Source organism: Lampetra planeri, chromosome 30 (genome assembly GCF_965212315.1).
Source record: "Lampetra planeri chromosome 30, kcLamPlan1.2.h2, whole genome shotgun sequence".
NCBI lineage: Eukaryota > Metazoa > Chordata > Hyperoartia > Petromyzontiformes > Petromyzontidae > Lampetra > Lampetra planeri.
The window spans coordinates 11,934,408-11,958,357 of NC_136136.1; the positions used below are offsets into that span (position 1 = coordinate 11,934,408).

The 23,950-nt window shown below is 50.7% G+C and overlaps 1 protein-coding gene across 22 annotated transcripts in view; it reads right to left on the reverse strand.

Moving 5' to 3' along the window:
- FUT8 (fucosyltransferase 8) overlaps positions 1-23,950 on the reverse strand; it is a 388,964-nt gene that overhangs the window by 152,470 nt on the left and 212,544 nt on the right. For 14 of the 22 annotated variants that reach the window (XM_078608813.1, XM_078608810.1, XM_078608812.1 and 11 more), the window contains one exon: positions 8,276-8,321. The exons of the other annotated variants lie outside the window; for them this stretch is intronic. The gene's annotated coding sequence lies outside the window, so the exon portion shown is untranslated. The remainder of the gene's footprint in view (positions 1-8,275; positions 8,322-23,950) is intronic. 22 annotated transcript variants of the gene reach the window in all.

Below are 23,950 nucleotides of genomic sequence, written 5' to 3' on the forward strand. Positions count from 1 at the left end.
ACCAGGACAATATCTAACAGAGAGGCCCCTTGCATTAATAATCTGGATGTTCACCAGCATTGGATATAGCATGCCTGACTCTGCTGATAAGGCACTGATTGTTGAAAATGGTCCAGAGTTTTGGCTGTATTAAACCCAATGCTGCTGATAAAATACACTCCCAGAAGGCCGTGTGGCTAAGGCATGTGACAATGCATTAAGACTCACTACTGGAATATTGGAAATGCTAATTCTGGTTGTGGGATCCTCTGGGGTATTTCAAACATTACTGCTTAATATTAAAAGCTTAGCGGTCGATGAGCACAATTAAGGAGAAATTTCACTCCCTACAAAGTGGTACTTTAGCAGAAAATTCGATTGAAATAATGTTCGTAAGAGTGGCTTCTGCCATAGCAATGTGGAGTTTTTACCACCGACTGAGAATCACTGGTGGAAACTACGACTGCTCAGTGTTTGAGAACAGAGTCACTGACTTGCTATTTCATCAACAAGGAAAGATATCCAGCTGGGGGTGGAGTGTTTATTGGTGTGCACCACATGAGTAGAGGTAAATGGGCATCATGATCTTTCAATTGTCAGAGTTAATGCGAATAACAATGTGTGACGTTTACTGAAAATCTGGAGGAAAAATATGTTTGTTTCTTGATATTATTCGTAATAGATGTGCTGGGTTAGGCCTCGTAATGATCTGGCAAAAAATATCTGTGTCAGAAGGACCATTCCCACCAAGCCACACAGCCAAAAATGAATTGGTCACGTGTGCTTGCATTTAACAATGCGCCGGTCGTCACTGTGTCACAGTCCCCACACTGGTGAGCTGCTGGGCTCCCTTCTCAACCAACGGTGACGCCCAGATCCACCTGTCACCTGAAACCACGCCAAGCAACTTCAGGACAAGATCCAGGAAGTTAGAACGATATGCAGAAATAAGCCGAAACAACAACAACAATAATTTGCGCATTCAACATTAGCCCAAAAGAAATCTATTATGAATCGCATTGGCTGCAAAAAAAACCTACGTTTTACGTTTCTTGATATCGTGTCCTTGGAAATAAACACTGAGTAGACGCGCGCGACAATGCGTCACTTACAGGTAAGGGGCCTGCCGCAACGCCGGTTCTTTTGCCAAAAGAAACCGAAACAAAGGCCGAGACATTTTGTGGGGAGACGTTTTTGACTTGTGTCACACTTCCCCGCTCCGCCTGCGTTTCCGCGGGCGTGAGACTGAACCGAGGATTCACCACCAAGGAAGCGCCACCTCCTCCTCCTGCTGCTTCTGCCGCTGCTCTCGCGTGGGCACAGTGAAGGCCGCGGCGATTGCAAAAGCTCTGCGTGCAGAACCCGCGCGGCTCGTTGGTGGCACGCTCAACTCAACTCACAGCTTCAGCGCAGCACCGGCGCTGACAGCTGCCTTCTTTAGTGGGGCGTCACCATACATCGGTGCTGATTCACTGTGAGCAGCCAATTGAGATTTTTGGACCCAAAAACGCTAGAATGTACGTACATAGTTATACATACATGATGTGCATGTACATCATGTATGTATATTATGTATGTTTATTAACTGTGAATAACCCGACCATTAATAGGTATCCATTGTAATTTATACGACTACATTAACCGCCCTCCCCACTCCCTCTGGTCTTCACCCCTGATGGGCTCGCAAGTGACGACATCACATTTACCCCTCGTCTATTTTAAGACCGAAACAGGGAGGAGGATTTCTCCGCACCACTCTGGCTGTCGCCTGATGATGTTGCTTGTTGCAATTACCCAGCGAAATGTCACGGTCGTCGAATCGTAAATGTTGCGTTGGGTTTACCCTCCCAACACACAACCGGTGAATGCTGAACTAGTAACGATTTGGCACATTTTATTTACGTGACAAACCTTACCAATTGGCTGTGCCGGGTGGTGGAAGGTTTAACAACACATTTATAATTACGCGATCTAACCCAAAAACCTCTATTATGGCGGGGGGGGGGGGGGGGGGATTGTTGTCCAGCAGTTTTACAAAGGTAAAGGTGCAGCGCTACAATTTCGTTCTTGCTCACTCGCATCCACTGCTGGCGGAAGGGCCTCCACTAGAGACAGCTCGAGAGAGAGAGCCCCTCCCGGAGGGCATTTGGCCTACTCTTCCATGTCAGCCACATGTTTCAGAAGAGGTGGAAGTATCCACATTTGACCCCAATCGCAGCCAACCTGCCAGTCAAATGTAGTGCACCCGATTTACATATGTATGCACGTTGATTTATTTCGCACTGTACGTAGCCAACCGTGTCTAATCGGAGGCGCAAGGGAAGTACAACAAACTGAACACAACAACAACAAGCAGTTCTAAAGAAATTAGTTTTCACGGTAGATGCAAGAAACGCCGCCACATTGTTTCAACTGTCTCGCCAGGAGATGGAATCGGTCCCCGCAACCTCTGCACTGCAAGTCTAGTGCCGCTGACCGGTTAACGCCGCAGCAGCATTCGCTGAACAAATGAAAAATAAAATGTCCATGATTAAAAAGGAATTGTCCACACGCCCTGGTTACGCTTCCATGGAGAAACACAAAGATATGATTATCGCACGCTAATACATTACAAATGCAGACTGTGAAAACTCTAACAATGTCCTATAACCAAACCATATCCCACTGAGATTTAAAAAATGTTAAAAGTATATCTGCCTAACCACAACCGTGTTTGGGATGTTTGTTGATTTAGCATAATTTTTGTAAAAAAAATTGTTGAATCCAGCATGCCACAGACGCTGCCAGCTCACGCTGTCAGCGGCGTTAATGCCGCCGCCGCCTTACCCAGACGGCACGGGAAGCCGTCACTGGAGGTGGGTGGGCACGCCAACCAGAAGATGCCAACGCAGCCACCGGAACTTCCACGGGGGCCCCCCCCCGGCACGTAAACACAATGCACACACGTGAGCCATTCGTCTCCTTAATGCCTGAAAGCATCACTTAGCCGGTGCATGTTTTTTTTTGCGAATTATAACGCCTCTTGCATAATTGAGCAGATGCGTTTATGAGCTGTTGCAAAAGGAAGGCAATGGACCTGTGGCCTTGAGAATCGTGATCTCGACGATACTTTTACTTGACCAGGTATGGCCCACTGCGCTATATCGCTCATTTTTAACATGCGACTTGGCCACAAATGATAGCTCAATGAAAGTGGCGGCTAATCACGTGGAAATGTATCACAGAAAAACTCTCAACGCACATTGGTGCACGTGGAGCGAACGTGTATCGTTCTCACTGATGCAGCCCGCTGCTCCGTCCAATCGTCCTGGCTGCCTAAATCGTTACAAGCAGCGGTGGCGGACTGGTTGACGCACTGCGCGACGAACCCGGTCACTCAAGTTCGATTCCCACTCACGGCAAAAACCAGTGATGATTATCCGAACCGGTCCTGGGCCTCCCCTAGGTCAACTCGGCCTCAAATGAGTACATAGTTCGGTGTGTAAACATCACCACTAGGGAGACAAAGACGGCGGGGCGTGGTGTTGGCCACCCACCCCCTCGTGTGCCGTGCCAGCCTTCATTCGGTGCTCGCTAACAGCACTTGCCCCAACAGTCTGTTACAGGCTATACTGGGGATCTTTGTCTTTCTCTTATCTTTGGTGGTTGAACGGAGTGCGGAGGAGGTGAAACAGTCCGTCTGCTGAACACGGGTGGAGGAATCAATGAGCACGTTCACCGAGCGAAAGATTTAACCACGGTAGCGGCAAAAGAAGCGTGGGCACGGCGGCGACTGACGGCCGGTGAGCGACTTTACCCGAACGAATTAGTGAGTGCTGGATCATCATTCACCCTGACTGGTTTGAGGACATGGATACACTGCTATCCTCTCTAAGCGTTTAGATAATCAATGGCCGGTACTATAAAGGTTACATCAGAAGGTCATTGTTTGTGTTGCAGTTGGCAGATATGACACTAAATTTGTCACATGACTTAACCGCTTAATTAAATTGTCCTCTTTCGCACGGGCTAGGAAGGCTGAAGAGTTAACGGCGAGTGTCGGCAAAGCCGCGTGTGCGTGGGGAGCGGTGGTGTAGCGGTTAGCGCGCCGCGCTACGAACCCGGTGACCCGAGTTCCATTCCCGCTCACAGCCAACATCAGTGACGATTACCTGAACCAGTAACGGGCCTCCCCTAGGTCGACTCAGCCTCAAATGAGTGCCTGGCGCGGTGTGTAAACATCGCCACTGGGGAGACGAAGGCGGCCGGGCGTGGTGTTGGCCACCTTGCGTACCGTTCCGGCCTTCATATGTGCTCACTACCAGCACTTGCCCCAACAGTCTGGTAAAGGCTATAGGGGGGAATATTTGTCTTTGTGTATGCGTGCATTAAGCCCTAGCTTTCACTGCCGCGGCAAGTGAATGCTCTCTCCAGACCACACATGCGTCCCGTTCGTTGGCACCGTTTCAGAGTCAAGATGTCACCAAGATCACGATCATTCAAATCGTTACAATGAACCATTTCTAGGCAGGTGCATTGACATTCATGACGGAACCCCCACCCCCAAAACATTCGCCAAAAACACTACGGGCATTCAAAAGGCAGTCTATGATAGGCGGCATTGCGGCCAGCCGCTCTTTCTTCACAGCGCACAGGAAGGCGAAAAGAGGTGGAGACTCGTCGTGTGCACCTGCTGGATGGATTGTTGCAAAATTATGAGAGATGGTGGTGGCTTGTGCAAAGACCTTCATCCGGCAGTGAATTGACCATAGACGACGATAACCATGATGATGATGCTCATGCTCGTGGAGTGACATCAAGGATGTCACTGTATGGGAGCTGGCCCGGAAGGGTCGTGCTGTTCGATGTTCCTACATCGTGGACACAGCACCGTGTGGGTGGCTGTGTGTGACACAGCCCTATCGTGGACAGCACCGTGTAAGTGGCTGTGTGTAACACTAGCCCTAGCGTGGACATCACCGTGTGGGTGGCTATGTGTGACACAGCCCTAGCGTGAACAGCACCGTGTGGGTGGCTGTGTGTGACACAGCCCTAGCGTGGACAGCACCGTGTAAGTGGCTGTGTGTAACACTAGCCCTAGCGTGGACAGCACCGTGTGGGTGGCTGTGTGTGACACAGCCCTAGCGTGGACATCACCGTGTGGGTGGCTGTGTGTGACACAGCCCTAGCGTGAACAGCACCGTGTGGGTGGCTGTGTGTGACACAGCCCTAGCGTGGACAGCACCGTGTGGGTGGCTGTGTGTGACACAGCCCTAGCGTGGACAGCACCGTGTGGGTGGCTGTGTGTGACACAGCCCTAGCGGGGACAGCACCGTGTGTGTGGCTGTGTGTGACACAGCCCTAGTGGACAGCACCGTGTGGGAGGCTGTGTGTGACACAGCCCTAGTGTGGACAGCACCGTGTGGGTGGCTGTGTGTGACACAGCCCTAGCGAGGGACACGCTGAGCGGGGGACACGCTGAGCGAGCGAGAGACACGCTGAGCAGGGACACGCTGAGCAGGGGACACGCTGAGCGGGGGACACGCTGAGCGGGGGACACGCTGAGCGGGGGACACGCTGAGCGGGGGACACGCTGAGCGGGGGACACGCTGAGCGGGGGACACGCTGAGCGGGGGACACGCTGAGCGAGAGACACGCTGAGCGGGGGACACGCTGAGCGGGGGACACGCTGAGCGGGGGACACGCTGAGCGGGGGACACGCTGAGCAGGGACACGCTGAACAGGGGACACGCTGAGCAGGGGACACGCTGAGCGAGCGAGGGACACGCTGAGTGGGGGACACGCTGAGCGGGGGACACGCTGAGCAGGGGACACGCTGAGCGAGCGAGGGACACGCTGAGCGGGGGACACGCTGAGCGGGGGACACGCTGAGCAGGGGACACGCTGAGCAGGGGACACGCTGAGCAGGGGACACGCTGAGCGAGCGAGGGACACGCTGAGCGGGGGACACGCTGAGCGGGGGACACGCTGAGCGAGCAAGGGACAGAAGACCCGCGTAGGGAACCCACGTGTCGTGAAAAGCGCCAGTGCATTTTTCATCCTCACGGTTGCCTCGGTAAATAATGTAGCATCCGTAAACAAATCTAAATTTGAGCAAACTGCTGCGGAGTATCGCTGTCCCGGCTGCGGTCGAGGGTGAGCGTTTGCTGGGCACATTCGAGCCGCGCGGAGAGAGGAAACTGCTAATCGTTAGGAAAAGCATCTGCTCACGCTGGATGTGCACACCTGCTATGCGATTGTTGCCAGGCTACAAAGTAAGCGCCGGATGCTCTGAGTTTATTGCAATTACACATCTGCTGCAATTACCTCCAAATAAACCCGGCAATAAATACAAATACAACGAGCACAGGGCTTTGTGAGTTGTCATTCCTTGCAATTTAAAAGCAAAATAAATGCATTTTTTTCTGAAATAAATATCTCTTTTCAATAATAACAACCATTACATGCCATACTATTTCATCCGAATTCTATGAACAGTTAATGCTTACAAAGAAAATTTTACCAATTTACTCCGTAATTTTTTGTTTACTGTTTCCACATTGGATTAGTTCAGGCCTTCTCATCTTTCATTATCCTTGCCAGGTTGGGTTTCCATTTTTTTTCCACAAGCCAATCCCGGATATATTTCTTAGGCAACCTCGAGCCAATCAAAACTGTGCAATAAACCATAATATAGTTTGGTACAAAACCAATTCCTGCAACTCAAACACAGCTGCCAATTCCCAGACTGTCCGAGTCCGGAGGATACAGGAAACTCATGCAGAACAGAGGGAGAACATATGAACTGCACACACAAAGGCACCCGAGTCAGGATTCGAACCCAGACCACGCTTGCTGTGAGGCACAAGGGTTGCCCCCCACTGTGTCACCCCGACACCCGTAAGCAAAGCGGAGGAGACTGGCTACGGAGGCAGATATTGAAGTGGGCACTCGGGGGGGGGGGGGGGGGGGGCTCGGCGACTAAAGGAGACACGTCGAGCCAGGTGGCAGGCCACTGGAAGAGCGGCATTGGAGGTCGGGTGTCAGCTGCTTAACGGCAGAAATGCATCAATGGTGAGGAGTTGTGGCATCCACGCCATTGACTGTGATGATCTCGAGACCGTGACCTTGAACCCGATGATACGCTGCGAGATCTCTCCTTCGCGAGCCCGGCCAGGCGGCGTGTTCCCCACGTGCCGGTGACATACGCAGTGCCGGGGTGGCGAGTTCACCGCACGCGGGTCACTGTGGACGTGTTTGAGATGCTGCTCGCTGACAATGAATGACAGCCATTAGATTTGAATACTTTGCTGTTAAGAACCCGTACACGTCTAGCGTTGGTTGAGAATAACACGGTACACTCACGGGCCTCCCCTCGACTTCAAAACCACGGACATTGTCCGCGTGTATTCATCAGTGCATTTCAATATTGAAGAACAACAACAAGAACACTCTTCAAATTAACAATTTAAATCTGGGAAGCAGGATGGTGCCTTGGTAACGCTTGTGTCTCAGTCAAGAGGACCTTGGTTCAAGTCCTCAATGGGGAAAGTCTCTATGTCCTCCTCTCATTCTGCGAGGGTTTCCTCCGGGTTCCACGGCTCCCTGCCATTGCTAAAAACGTGCAGTGTAACAACTGCTGTTGGCCAAACGCCCCAATGTAGCAGGACCCTCCTCAATACGAGTCTTCCGACTCAGCGTAGCTTTCCCATGTAAATAAGCAAATAGAGTGCACACTGTAATTGCACGACTGTTTATCAACGGGCGTGTGCAAGACGGGAGCGCTGTGCGAGAGAGACATGGGACACGCGTGTGCAAGACGGGAGCGCTGTGAGAGAAAGGGGGGGGGGGGGAGACGTGCGAGGAGGGATTGGACGAGACCCCAGCGACAGGTGAAACCGATAAGACAGATCGGACGAACGAGACAAACATATCACCTCCGAGGGAGCTCCGACAGGTGAGACAAATGAGATACATGGGCTGAATAAGTAAAACATATAAAATGTCTGGCACTAGCACCAGATGAGGCCAGACACACACACAACTGAATCCGATAGGAAAATAGAATTGAAAATTCAGAATACATTTCCAAACGTTAACAAAGTGATCCAGACGTGTCAATTGTTCAACGGGGACAAGCAGAGATCTAAATATAATTGAAAATCGAGCGACGATTTCCCCCCCCAAAAAATTTAAATTGCCTATGAAAATCCACGCCCGTGTATTAAACAGGTATTCCATCACGCGTGAAACGCATCTCGAAAAACAAAACGCAGGTAGAGGGAAATGATCGCGCTGCGTGAAGCAGGCGACTCACCGAGTGGAGTGCGGGAGGGGATTCGGGAAGGAGACGGTGCAGCAGCCTGAGGGAGAGAGAGAGAGAACGCGGCAATCGTAATGAGTCAGAAACGTGAGCCCTTTGTGTTCACAGGTGCATCGAGTGTCCATCCGCACAACAATAGCTCAGCTGCAGCTGCACACAAACACACAGACGGTTTGTAACGTGCGCACACACCCTCACGCAGCCAATCGGCAATATGAAAAGCTTTCGCCAGAGAGATCCCCCGGCTCAAATGGGCGTTGAGGTGATGCTCATCTCCCGTTTACAGCCCTGCAGAGCCGGTGGTGGAAATTCCGCATTGGCAGGGGTGAGTATGTTCATAAACCAATGTTGACTTCCCCACAAATTGGTACAAATTCTATTAACCCCGGAGGGTTGAGTCAACCACCCCAGCCAGGATTAGAACTCGCACACTTACGATTACGAGCCACTCGCCCTGCCGCTTGCAGGCCGGCGTGTGGCGCAGCGTCCACGAGTGGAGACGTGCGCTATGACGACGCCGCCCTACTGAACCGTAAGAGGCGAGCGCGTTCGTAATCTCAAATGCCAGTCTTCAGAAAGCTTCGGAACATCGCTCAGCTGCGCGCACGCCAAACCGCCAAGCGATGCCACGGGCACGCTCACCTCTGTGCGTCAACTGGGCACATTTTTACATTTTACGACCGTGAGATTTTAAGACTTGGCACTGTTAAGAGCCCATACACGTCTGCCGAAGGTTGTGATTCGTGCACTGCACTCACGGGCCACCGCTCTACTCCCAACCAATGATTACTTATCCACGTGTATTCATCGGTGCATTTCAATATTGAGAAACAACAACTAGGATGATGCGCTGCTTATGAACGATGTAACAACGCGAGCACGTAAGATGGGGGTGTCGACGGAGCATCTGCGCGGCACGGAACGGGTGGCACGAGGCAGGAGGGTCGATGTGCGACAGAGAGACGAGGGATGGATGAGACGCCCCGACGAACGGACGCAGTGTTCAAGTGAGGCGAGGCCAGACGTATGCTACGATTGCAAATACATGAAGCTGGGACAATTCCCAATATGAAATTGGATACCACACGTGTGTGGGACCTGTAATGAAGGCCGACATAACCTTCCAATTGGAATTCTGCACGAGGACAAACATCTGAGCCTTTCAGTGTCAAAAGGAACCTAATTGCAGATTATGGGATGCTTAAAGTCACTGGCCTAAAACAAATGACCCATGAACCCCCACGCCACTGTGGTAAGAGAGCCAATGCCTCTCTGCTGCCATAAACACGGCTTAAGGAAATAAAAAAAATGTATATTATGCGGACACCTTCTGTTTTAGCCGTTTTATACGAGAACAATGGAATTGGCAAATTGAAAAAAAGATCATTGCCAATGAACCAGACGGCATTTAAACCAGACGGCTCTTCCGCAGTAACGCCTGACTGGCAAAACGCTTAATTCCGTTTCACGTTTAACATTGAATTCTTCTGCCAATACTACTAAAAGTAACAATCTTTGCATTTATAGGCCTCAAAGGCCTCGGCAAAACCACAGCGTCTTGCGTATGATATTACCTCACACGTTAAAGGGAACCCCCCCCAGTGCCAGCTGTCCCTTCGTGGCATGAGGCGACTCAACATCGGCCTGCAAGTGGGAATTAGTCTGCCCGCTATTAATATTAATACCACACATAGCACACACGGATACAAAGACAGACCCCCCCCCCCCCCCATATAGCCTCAACAGATTGTTAGCAAGCACCGACGAAGGCCAGAATGGCACACGAGGGGGTGGGTGGCCAACACCACGCCTTTGTCTCTCCAGTGGCGAAATTTACGACACACTGCACCAGGTACTCATTTGAGGCTGAGTTGATTTAGGGGAGGCCCAGGACCGGTTCTGATAATCATCACTGGTGTTGGCCGTGAGCGGGAATCTAAATTGGATCACCGGGTTCGTACCGCAGCATGCTAAGCGCTAGACTACCGCTCCCCACACACACACAACACACACACACATCCACCCACACATGAGGAAGTCCAACACTTGAAAAAAATTCAATGTTTAAAATAGACACAGAGAGAGTAGTTATTATGGGCTTCGACAAAACAATTAAACAAGTAACTCTGAACACTTCAACCCAGATGTGCGATTATACAAAGAACACTTTTACATCTACACCTAGGCCTGCACGGCCCTCCAACTAAGTCGTCTGAGATCCCAGAAACAAATCTTGGATCGGCGCGACGCAATTGGACCGAAGTGGGGTGAGCGAAAGAGCGCTTTGCGCACGCTGCAGAGTTGTGGCGAGGTTCCTAACAACCACAAGCGTCGCCGAAGGCCCCACCGCTGCGGCTCTGTTCTGCCAACAAAACTGTGGTGGTGGCTCCATCACCGACAGCTTCCGACCGACGACCGGTCCCCACGCACGCCTCTTCCACACGTGGGACCGTGGAAGACGGTGACCCACGGCGCAGTGACCGCTGCCGCCGGAGCCAAACCACGAAGCGCATCGCGAACAAAACCGCCTTCTACGCGGCCCGCTGTCCGGCGGACTGGACTGTGTTAGTCGCGCTACTCCGGAGGCTATCATCATCACGTGGCTCACAAACTTAGACCTGGAGATAGAATTGACAGGTGCTTTCCATGCGCTCGGAGACAACTGGGAAGAGGAGGGTGCCCGTGTGTGGGGCCCGTGTGTGGGCCCCGTGTGTGGGCCCCGTGTGTGGGGCCCGTGTGTGGGGCCCGTGTGTGGGGCCCGTGTGTGGGGTCCGTCTGTGGGGCCCGTCTGTGGGGCCCGTGTGTGGGCCCCGTGTGTGGGGCCCGTGTGTGGGGCCGGTGTGTGGGGCCCGTCTGTGGGGCCCGTGTGTGGGGCCGGTGTGTGGGGCCCGTCTGTGGGGCCCGTGTGTGGGGCCCGTGTGTGGGGCCCGTGTGTGGGGCCCGTGTGTGGGGCCCGTGTGTGGGGCCCGTGTGTGGGGCCCGTGTGTGGGGTCCGTGTGTGGGGTCCGTGTGTGGGGCCTGTGTGTGGGGTCCGTGTGTGGGGCCCGTGTGTGGGGCCCGTGTGTGGGGCCCGTGTGTGGGGCCCGTGTGTGGGGTCCGTGTGTGGGGTCCGTCTGTGGGGCCCGTGTGTTGGGCTCGTGTGTGGGGCCCGTGTGTGGGGTCCGTGTGTGGGGCCCGTGTGTGGGGCCCGTGTGTGGGGCCCGTGTGTGGGGCCCGTGTGTGGGGCCCGTGTGTGGGGCCCGTGTGTGGGGCCCGTGTGTGGGGCCCGTGTGTGGGGCCCGTGTGTGGGGCCCGTGTGTGGGGCCCGTGTGTGGGGTCCGTGTGTGGGCCCCGTGTGTGGGGTCCGTGTGTGGGGCCCGTGTGTGGGGCCCGTGTGTGGGCCCCGTGTGTGGGGCCCGTGTGTGGGGTCCGTCTGTGGGGCCCGTGTGTGGGGCCCGTGTGTGGGGCCCGTGTGTGGGGCCCGTGTGTGGGGTCCGTGTGTGGGGTCCGTGTGTGGGGCCTGCGTGTGGGCCCCGTGTGGGCCCATGTGTGGAACGAAGAACAGAGGCCCCACGTACGGAGGACGCTGTAAGGTCGCTCACAATGACTTCTTCTCCTTCGTGTAGACCTCACGATAAATTAAACGGCAAGGATTTATATTAATTTTTTATTTACCGTGATGTCTCAACGAAGGAATGAAAGCAAATGGAAACGCAGCCGTGCACTAACCGGAGAAGATTGCTGGTGGATCATTGAGTTACGACCTCATAATAAATACAATGGATAATTAAATGAGCAATAACTAAGCATCACGTAGGAGAGAGCGCACAGCCCACATTAGTCTAATCTATGAGCACTGCGGAACTCAATGGAGTACGTCAATGTATCCACACACGTAAATTACGTAGTGGAATTCAACGTGCCCTCGCACGCGCGAATCCAATACCTTGCTCGCGGTACGAAATCATTCACTTTGCGTGGCTACCCTCGCAAAGGGGTTCACGTAGCCACGCGCACGTGCAACCTGAACCTCAGAAGCGCTCACACGCCCGCACACACGTTGCGCTGCAGCATGAAAACAGAAATAGCGGCGGGGCCGTAAACGCGGCCTGCAAGAAGGGGGCACACGCCCGACCGAGCGGGTCGCAATGCCGGCATGCGGAGCGCTCGGCATTTGTCACCCGGGCGCGGCAGCACCGGCGCAGCAGCACCGGCGCGGCGTGGCAAATGGGGCGCGGCGTGGAGCACCAGCAGCGGGGGACCGACGAGTTGTCCGTTGCGTTGCGGCAAAATAAAATTGGGTTTTGTGCCCCCCCGCCCACCCCCCCTTAGCTTTTCCCACAATATCCATCCCAGTGTTTGTGTGTGCCCCGTGCACATGGCAAGTCGGGGCGGTGAATGTTTTCGTGCCGTTTGTTGTTGTCACGTTCTGACCCGCCCCAACTGGACATCTGTGAAAAAGAGCTTTATAGCTCATCGGATTTCTCGAGGATAAATTCGGATTTTGAAAACTCATCTGTCGCTTCTGCCAAATCAGCCTACACGCGCCAGATCTTGTCAAGATTTTGAAAGCCAAGCAGGCTGATCCTGGTTGGTTGTTATCAATGGATGACCACGAGAGATTTCCAGGGGTTATAGATTTGCGGCATGGGTTTTCCTTGTTGGATTCTACAGTAGTTTTTTTTCTCCCCACAAGGCACAAACTCTCCTGAATGTACAGGCCCCGACGCCGCCACACAGGACCCTCGTCACAGAGAGTCTCGAGACTCAGCGAGGCTCCCCTGGGAAGTAATTTTCTACATCGCTGAGGGGGTTGTACTATGTACGTACGTTAAACTTCTTCTTTCGTACGTTGGGATTGGCGGAATACCGCCGTGAGCCGATTGTGTCTGAACGGAAGCGTGTTTGGGGAAGTGTGTATGTATGTCGAACGTCTTGTATGTACGTAGCCAACTGTGCTAATCGGGGGAGTTTGTCAATCTAGGTGATGATTAAAAATTGCATAGCTCCAGTGCCTTCCGAATATCGAAAGAGCGTTCCAGACGGCCGCAGAAGCGCATCTGAAAGCACGATGCGGTGACCCCGTCTTTGTTCGACGGCTAGCAAAAAGCAGCTGCTGCGAGGATTACTGGAGTGTGCGTGATGGTTTATGCTCCTTGACGAGATCAGCAAGGCATTGTGGTTCATTTGTGGTGAGCACTTTGTGTGTAATGAGCGCGGGTTGGTATGTCACGCAATTTTCAGACGTCACCTCGACTCACGGAAACTTCCTGGTGATATCATCGCGGCGTCAGGTTTATTTGCTTATCCAACTTTCCTGCGAAGCCTCAGAGACCCAAAATGAACAGGAACATTTTCTAAGTAATATTATCGTGAAAACGCTAACTAAGTTACGAACCGCTCTGTGTGGGCATTGCTTACCAATTCACGCAGTTTGGCTCGAGGTATTCTCGTTTTCTCCCACACTATATATATCAAGTATGTGGTGAAACTTCCAATACAAAGACCTGAACCATTTGAAAAATAGCGAGGCTTTTGTGGATAAATAAAACTAAAATAACGTGCACGCAATGGATGCGTGCACGTAACGCCACATATAACATACTGATGAAGGTAACATCCATTTGCAACGCACGGAATCCCCAGGTAACTCATAGCTGTGTGTTGGTATTGGCTCAAAACGCACCAAGGGATTTGTACAACAGGATAGGGCGCCAAATGGGAAAACATGAAAAATTATTCAAGACTTTTAGACGGTCAAATCTGGAGCAGCTGGCCATCAAAACTGTGGATACAACAATGCTCATAATTCACAGCCCTTTGTCAATCCACCCACCCCGCAAGTGTTGATCATAGGAGTCGTTTGACCATACTTCACCACACTGGTCAATACAGGTCGGTGAAGCGGGGCCCGAGGCTCGGCTCAGATATCACTGGCCACTGCAGCCAGCCGGGTCGCGGGGACGACGGCACGCCGTGCCACCCCGCCACCCGAGGGAGATGCCGGCCGTAGAGCCACAGGCAGCACGGCAGTGGCACCAAGCGACACCGCATTCATCCCAGGACTCGCAAACGTTCAGATTCAAATCAAACCACAGAGCGCGTGACCCCGCACTGCACGCACGTCCAACACACAAAACGGAGTGCGTTTATCGTAGCTGGCACATGAAAACGGATGGCTACGTTCGGCGCGAAAGAACTAAAAAACACATACGTGTTACAGCGACGTCAACGGTTCTGCATCGTAAACGACCACATTAGCCGAAGTTACAGGGGCCATTCATAAGGCTCGTGCATGCGTCACAACCAAAAGAGCACTCGGTTATCGCAGTGGAATCATTTCGGACGGTTTGCAAATTCCCACAATGGGATCAGCACATCAGCTATCAGGGATCAGAGCAAGGAGGCAGGCCTGAGCGTTGCTCGATCTGGACCCCTCACTCCGACGCCACGCTGTCGAGATGTTAACTACCTCATCTGGTAAACAGGAGGTCGTGGGTTTGATCCTAACCCTGACGCCTGCCGTATATTTGGAGTCTATCCCTCCCCGTGGTTTTTCCCTCCACATTTAGAATCAACTTGCGTTTAAGAGTATTTGGATGCAATACATTTCCACGTGATAAGCCACTTCGTTGACCTGTCATTTGTGGCCAGGTCGCTTCTGAAAAAGAGCTCTATAGCTGTGGACCTTGCCTGGTAAAATAGAAATAGTTGAGTATAGTTGTTAGCAACTGCCTCGACATGTCAAACAATCAGCCACACTATTTTTCGTTCTTCCGTTAAAACTATTTTCCGTCGCTTACTCCAACTCCCCTTTCCCCTCCCCTCCCCATCACCAACTCCATCCCTCTTCGCAACTTCCCTACCCATCCATCACGCTCATTCGTCATCTACCACTCACTGTCGCTTGCATCGTCGTTTACTTCATGCATCATCATATTCATCACGCACTACCATCCTTCTCGTCAACCCATCTCATGTCATGGCACTATTCTGCCGCACAAAATAGTTGATTGTTTGTTCAGCGCCTTGGTGAAGGCGTAAAAAATAAATGAAAATAAGACAGAGATCTCTGCACTGGATGCCACGGGGTCACCGCTTCTCATTTGAGCCTTGCGAGGTGGGCAGACGCGGCGCCAGACAGAGGCGGAAACTCCGAGGGGAGGGCGAGGAGGAGGAGGCCACAGCAATAGCAGGGGAGCGACTGCTGCTGCTGAGGAAGAGGAGCTACTGCTGCTGCTGCTCCGTTTCACCGAGGACGGTGAGAAAGCCGGCCGAGCTGCACGGCCACCGAGGGCACGTGGCAGCCACGCGCGGTGCCCGCCGAGATGCCCTGGGCTGCTTGCGCGCAAGTGGCACCGTGGAACGGGCTCATTCTACCTGGAACTCGAACAAGAAAGTTTCACCAGGAATAAATCACTGGAGAAGAGTGCACACATCTCACTTGCAAGGGCCTCCACCAGTGTCGCTTAACACGCGCACAGCAAAGGCGTAATGACTCGTATGCACACGCTTATACAGGCTTATGAATGTCGGAAGGAAGAGCGTTCCAGACGGCCGCGGAAGCACGTCTGAAAGGGCCGCGGAAGCACGTCTGAAAGCGCCGCGCGATGCCGTGACCGTCTGGAGTGAAATTGTTGCGAGCTCGGAACAGGCAGCAGAGTCGCTGTTGGAGTGAAGGCTCATGGGGGAAGTAAATAAGCGCGGTCGTGATAAGTGACACTCTCAAAGGTAAAGTGTGAAAGACTTCCCCGTCGCTGGAAACACACAGCCAGATAATTTAATAAGCCAGAAAGATGTCTGTCTATTTATTTATTATTTTCACGTTTTCATTTAACAATAATCTTCACGCGCTGTAATTTAATACATTTTGTGATGTGTTTTAATTGGCACGGATGTCAATTTCACAATTGACTTTAATTAAAGTCTCGAAATGAACGATCAAGACGATACAGATGGCAAGCAAATCAGTTTTTGCCAAGGGCATGCGTCTCGCCATCGTTGAAGGGATGTGAAAGCGGCAGCCACGACAGCACCTGCCCACGGCGGCCGCTCCCCTCGCACTGCCCGCCCTGAGGGAGCGGCACAGACGTAGGCGACGGTATGCCATCGTCATTATCGGCCAACTGCATAATGCACGCGCCGTCCATTGCCATCGGTCCGAGTCTTGCGTAGCCACAATCCACGTCGAAGTTGCATTGCAGACGACGATACTCAGCCCATCATGATAAAAACTAGTAAGACTCCGTGGGGAAGTCCGCGGTGGTCATCCTGCGGATGAGGCTCACCCCCACCCCCCGCCGTAAAAATGTGGAACCGCCACTGACTCAGGGCCTTGAACAGAATCTGAGCTCCACTTCAATGCTCATTTGAGCGGGAAATTGCTTTGACTTTTGGCCACGCTTGAAAGAAAAAGTAACGGAACAATAATTACAAACATAAAAGAAGTGCTTGACTTACTGAAACATCATGGGACCTCTTTTGCCAGTACCAAAATTTGACAATAGGTTTTCCCCTTTTTCTGGCAACAAAACAGGTGTTAAGATGTTAAAAGACCAAACTGAAATCTTTTACAAGGAATCATGTCTGCATTAACCACAGTACTTGTGGTCAGAATGCAAACAAAAATCATACTATGATAATATATGCATTGTCTTTGAAACTGATTGGTCCACACCAGAAACAGCTTTCTTTTGAGCCTCGTCTCAAACGGTGTTAGACCAGAGGACGCCAAAAGGCGTACAAGCACACAGACAACGCCACTATCAGACTAATGAGAGCTCGGGGTGAGCAGCTACATCATGGGACCTCCTTTGCCAGTGTTTAAGTAAAACCTATGAGAATAGTTTTACTTCAACACACACACATCCATCCGTAGATCGCTTACAGTTAAGAGTTAGAAGAACATTTTCAAGGAAGGCTTTCTTTCATGTCAGGCCTCGCGGGATACGTGCACCGTAGCGACAATGTCCGGGGCACTCTCATTGCTCTGGGGGATCCAGGCAGAGGAATAAACACGGTAGCTTGGTCATCATGTCGAATAGAAAGTTTTTACTTCAAAATGTTGATTTTGTTGCTCGGCTTTTTCTTTCTTTCTCCCTCACAAAGTTGGATTGTTTGAAAGAAAGTTTGGTGGCAAGGCATTTGCAAAATAAACCTTCACTTACTTACCTACTCATCCATAATCATAACTCTTGATTCTAAGCCACAAATACCACACTCGGCCATAAAAATATGAAACTACTTCATTGTCCTCGACCGGGGGTCGGCAACGTGCGGCTCTTTAAGGACTGCTTCGCGATGTTGTTTATTCAGGACCACCGCCTCTCGAACGCACGTGCACTGCGGCTCTTGAATAATGGAATTGTAACCAAATTCGAAAAAAAGTCTCCTCTTGTTATTTGATTACCGAACCCTGTCCTCGACAAAGATGTAACCTTGTTAAAAGATGCAACCCGACACTTACAGACGTCAACATCACAGTCCATGCCTGCCCAAAACAGCAGCGGAGTCCTTGCCTTCAGCAGGCCTGGCCGCTGATGAGACAGTGCACGGTCAAAACCGGTCTCCTGAAATGATGTGCTCCCACAAGGCCGTTAGGTCGATGGGTTGTGTAAAATATACTTTTTTCCCACATGCATTGCGGCTCTTTAAACATACTTTTTTATGTGGATATACTGAAATGTGAAGGAGACATTGCCTGCTCAACTATTTAACGATTTACATTCTCCCTACAACGATGCAAATTATCATTGTGTCACATTTGCACACGAACTCAGAATTTTAAAGATCGCGTAGATTTTTCGCATTTGCTTAGAGAGAAAGCCACGTTCGCACAATTGCGGATTTTGGGGCGCTGTATTTGCTGAATAACAGCCGATGGTTCCCTTTTGTTTGCACGCCCCCCCCCCCCCCCCCTTGTTGCGCGGAGCATTTGGCTTGGCTCCGGTGAAATGCGAAGCTTTGCTTTGTTCACACAGAGGCAAGGCTATAAGGGACCAGCAGTCGGCTTCAAGGGCCAGACAAGCTTCCTATTATTGAAAGACACAACACATCGTGATGCTGCTTTGATTTCACTCCGAAAGCCTCACTGAGTCTCAGGGCTTGTTTCCAGGAGGGTCCCGCCACAGTTTTTATGCAGTGGGGCAAAATGTTCAATCGCGTGCAAGACATTTACCCGGCCAGTTCCCCAGGTGGGACATCCGTGGTCCGTCGGCACAGAACGAGAGCAGCAACAAGAGCGTCAGAGCGATCCGTACGGAGGATCGGGAAATGTTGGCACAGAACGCGTCGGAGGTGCAGGCGAAAATATGGCGTGAAGAACCAAACATTAGCACCAAAAATAACAAAACAACCACGCGTATTGTTCCAAAAACAGGCGCATTGTTGATGTTGCTATGTGTCATCACAATTCAGTTCTGTGCAGGTACTTTTTTCTCAGCATTGGGATGTTTGGCCAATCCCAGTTATAGTGAGTGTTGTTTATCTGTTGGAGGGAGGGGGGGGGGAGAAGCTGCAGCATGGCCTAACGAGGCACGGCAGCTCCCACACGGCCGCCAGGCCTGCGCGCAGCCACAGGGCACTGTCAGCAGCAACACTCACCAATCATCGCGCACATCGCCAAATGGAAAGTTCAGCGAGGTTTGAATTGCCACTTCATGACCACGTGAACTTCTGAAATACACCCCCGCTTCACCGGCCCGGTGACCCCCACCCCCCCCCGTTTCAACCACTGAGCTATACTTCCCTTCTCAACTCCCGTAGAGTATTCCCCAAAGAGCTGAGGCCTGTCGGTAAACATCCCAATTATTGGGAAAGAGGGCATTCGGCAAAAACACCACGGCCTTGAAAATTTAAACGTATAATAGGCAACGCTTTGGGCTATGGGCCTTCTTGATGGCACAGGCATAGAAAGGCCAGAGAGACAGAGCGGAGAATAGGAATTGGAGACTGAACTTGACACCAATGGGGCCTGACGAGAATTAAACTGTGTTAAAAAAAATTTGTTCCTGGGTATTAAGTGTTATTTCCTAATTGCTTATGCCTCAAACGTACAGAAAATGGCTATTATTCCCCACAAACTTTTCTTTTGTGACCAGAGCAGTGATATTTTGAAATGTACCTATTTTCAATGAGAAAATGGGCGAATTTGTGTCTTTTCGTTCACATAAAGTCAGAAAACAACAACATATGAATAAAAATTAGCATGTATTTATACGAAAGTAATACAAAAATTACTACAAAAATTTAGACACCAAGGCGCACGACCACAGGCGGGACTGGCCACAGCGGACCGAGTTCTCTGTGGGGAGGAACAACGTCAAGTGGGAGCCACTGGTGGACCCCCGGAAGGTGCCGATGCCACCACTGCACATCAAATTGGGCCTTATGAAACAATTTATCAGAGCTGTAGATAAAGAGTCGGCATCCTTCAAGTACCTTCAAGACTTCTTCCCTAAGCTGTCTGAGGCAAAGGTCAAAGCCGGTGTCTTTGTCAGACCACAGATTAAGAAGATCCTGGAGTGCAATGAATTCCCCAAGAAGCTCACTAGTAAGGAGATAGCGGCTTGGAACAGCTTTGTCGTAGTGGTTCGTGGCTTCCTGGGCAATCACAAGATCGAAAACTATGTGGAGCTGGTTGAGACTCTGGTGAAGAACTACGGCACAATGGGCTGTTGGATGTCCTTGAAAGTCCTTTTCCTTGATGCTCATCTTGATAAATTCAAGGAGAACATGGGAGCATACTCGGAGGAGCAAGGAGAGTGCTTCCACCAGGGTATACTGGACTTTGAACGCTGCTCCCAAGGACAATATTACGAGAACATGATGGGAGACAACATTTGTGGGCTGATTGGTTAAAGTGATTTACAGTATAATGATAAATCTCCAAAAACTACTCACTTCTAAATCTTTGTAGTCATTTTTGGATTACTTTAGTATAAATATATGTTAATTTTGATTCATGTTGTTTGTTTCTGACTTTATGTGAACGAAAAGACACAAATTCGCCCGTTTTCTCATTGAAAATAGGTAAATTTTAAAATCACTGTCCTGGTCACAAAAGCAAAGTTTGTGGGGAATAATAGCCATTTTCTATACTTGGTAGGCATAAGCAATTACGAAATAACACTACCCAGGAACAAGAATTGTGTTACATCGTGTTAACGTTCACACGTTTCTTTATATAGCCTTAAACTAGCGTATGGACCTATTAGTCGTTAACAAGTAAGAGACAACCCCTTCAAAAGTTGAATTAGATAAGTTTAATTAGATAACGTTGCTAGCACATTGCATTATGGTAAACAATGTTTCCACGTGGTATCTACTTTACACGGAATAACAGAGCATTATCTACTTAGACAATATAATTTCAATGGAATAAAAGAGGCTGTCAAGAATCGTTCAGATCTTCAGAAGTTTCAAATGTTTTACATCACTGAACCTTGCAAAGCAGGTTACGATGAATACATAGGAGACAATCTAATAACAAGTTTGACTTGAGTGTCCTTTCATCCCCTTGCCGTACAATTTCACCCAGAAAGTTTGCTCCGCAAACAAAAACGCGTGTTCCGAAACGAGCTTACATTCAAATACGATTCTAAAAAGAGGGGTGAAAAGAAGTGAGCCTCCAGCTTCAACGACGCGGCAGTGCTGTAGCGAGGGCAAGACGTTCCCGTCAGCCCTGCCAGCTGCTCCACATTCACATTGAATACTCGGAGCCCTTCTGTCCCTTCTGCTCTCATCCACAATCGTATACACAAAATGTGTTTCTTTCCAAGGCAGCGGTTATTGACGGATGTGTCGATGAGAGCTCCGACGGAGTTGCTTATACGCCACTTGCCAGTGCAGTGTCACCCACGCCACCTGTCAATCATTGTTCCCCTTCAACCCGGCCGGCCTGCGCTGCTTTGTGCCTCATCCTCTCCCTGGCACTCCACGCCGGGGACTGCGACCTCCGTCTCCTCTCTCCGTTGGCCTGGCCGATGGGCGCACGGTCGAGAGTATTTGTGGCAGGCAGGTTACTTCTGAAAAACAAGTTCATACCTCGGCACGGTTTGCCTGGTACGATGGGTCTGGTTTAGTTTGTATTTGTACGCGTTTGGGTGATGTTCAATTTTCTTGTACTTTGCACGACTCGGCGTGTTTTTCTATTGTTTGTTGTTGCAACGTTTTGAGCCCGTGCCCCTACTGGACATTTGTGAAAAAGGGCTTGATAGCTCATGGATCCTCCAGCATAAATAAATATTATGATTCTTTGTTGTAAAAGCCATCACGGCTGAATGAGCATGACCACATAACGTTGATAATTGCCCACATTGCAGTTTGTTTTGTTTGCCTGGGGCTGTCAAGGGCATTGTTTCCAAGGTTGCTCTGCCCTCCTCACATGTTCTTTCTCATTCATTCAGTGTGAGCCAGCAGCAAGCAACACGTGCCTCAAGGGTTTCCCGCAATCAGGGGACGTGGCCGATTCACGAGCTCTTGTGAAAGGGGGGTCACTCGCCAGTTACTCGCCTCGTCATTCGCGTGGCCAGGCGGCTCGGCGGCAGAGCGAGCAACTTGCCATCGGAAGGCCGCAAGTTCAAATCCTGGTTGAGTGTTGACCCGGCCCGTCGTCCATTCGGGGTCGACAAAATAGGTGCCACTTTGCGAGAGACTCACCCCCCACGAGCGGAATGTGGAACTTCCACCGCTGGCCTGGGGTTGTAAAAGGCGTTGAGCGCTGCCTCTGTGCTCCTTTGAGTGGCAGGAAACCACTGCGACAACAACCCTTCACTATCTGGCCAGGCGGCTCGGTGGCAGTGAGCGAGCAATTCGCAGTGGAAAATTACAGATTTATTTCGAGCACTTTGTGCAACAGCAGAAGCACCGTGAGTCAGCGGCGTTGTGTTGGGCAACGGTTGACAAAGAAAATATCGCACAGTGAGTGTCCATGCCACTCTCCAACGTGGTTCACAAACAATGAATTGCAAATATGAAATTGTATTGCCCTTGACTTGAAGCTTTTGTGACTGCAGGAATTCATATTCTTTGGGTCTTTCGATAAAGTAATGTAGATAGGTTCAAAGAAAATAACAAAATAAGAAAAAAAGCAGTTGTCTTCAGACAACTGCTTTTCACAAGCTAACCCCCCCCCCCCCTTTTCCTGATGACGACCGCTTGTGTTGCGATCGAAACGTCGTAGTTTTTTGTTGTTTTCTTTGAACCTATCTATGTGACTTTACCGAAAGACCCAAAGAATATGTATTGCCCTGTTATGACAATGAAACAAGGAGCAGCACTCCAAGACAACAAAGAGAGACGATGCAATTAATTTCACAGTTGGAAATTCGCTCAAATGTTAAGTGCAATTTCAGAAAATGTTTTATTCCAACAGTGGGTTGTGCAGGGCGCGACTCTGGTGGGAGGGTGGAGGGGGGGGGGGCAGCATTACGCGGGGCATAGGGGGGCCAAGTCGGCCACAAGGGAGCCCCCCCCTCCCAATCAACAGATAAACTTTTTTTTATGTTAAAGAATATGTTAATTAAAAAAAACACATTCCAACAATTAACCATAAATGCCAAAAAAAAGTAATTGTTCCAAATGAAAAATTTATATTTCCGAAAATATACACGCAGCGTAAAATCCAGCAGCGCTACTGCTGGGGTTTGTTCTTGAACACCACCAGGAGTGTTTCGCGAACTGACATGCGCATGCAAGCAAGATGCACGAGAACTTCATTGTGAGTATTGGAGCTTCAAATCTATTTGTATTAACACTGCTACTGTGAGACTGCCTTCCTCTAAACACAACACATGGTGCAACTAAAATAATCTATATATAGTTAAAGTCTCACATTATTGTATACGGGTTAAAGTGAGTCGGGAGAAAGGAGGGGGGGGGCACAGTTATATCTTGCATAACCCCCTCCCCCTGCTGAAAAAGGTGGTGGCGCCCTTGCAGTTGCGGGGAGTGTTTGACCATCATTGTTGACCCAGGTTGGTCAGGGTGGGTTCATGTAGTTGGCAGCTCAGGACCGGCCACTAAAAGTTGTTGCTTGCCACCAAGATCCGCCATAACTTTAGTGGCCGGGTTCGTGTCTGTCGTGGCATGCGCTAACCACTGTGTCAACACTCTCCAACCCACCCCCTCCCACCATGGATAATGCAGATGAAATCTGTACGAAAATCAGAGCCACTAACTTTTGCTGTAGCCTCAGCCTATTTTCACATGATTAGCCTCTTAATAGCTCCATCGGCATGGTTTTGAACGGTTATCTGCAAGCTGAGATGTCTCCTTCAGAAAATGCAGGTCGCGTGCCCCAAGAAACCGCCATGAGGGCAATGGTGCCTGCCCCAGACTCGTGCTATGAATGTTACATGTAATCATTTATTTCTTTCCCATTTCCCCTCCTCCACAAGTCAAAGATTTCCTGCTCAACTGACAAACGAGGCGGTGCTTATCTGCCATTTACAGCCCCAAGCCAGTGGTGGAAATTCCACACTCCCGTGGCGGGGGGCGAGTCTCTCCACAGCGCGACCACTGTTCGTCTTCCCCTCGAGGCAGTACACATTTTTATCGACCCCCCCCCACCCCCGGGAGGAACGATTGGTCGAGTCAACCCCCAACCGGAGGAGCTGAACTCGGCGACCTTCCCACTGCGAGCTGCTCGCTCTACGGCCGAGCCAACCGGGCCTCCACAAGCACAGAGAC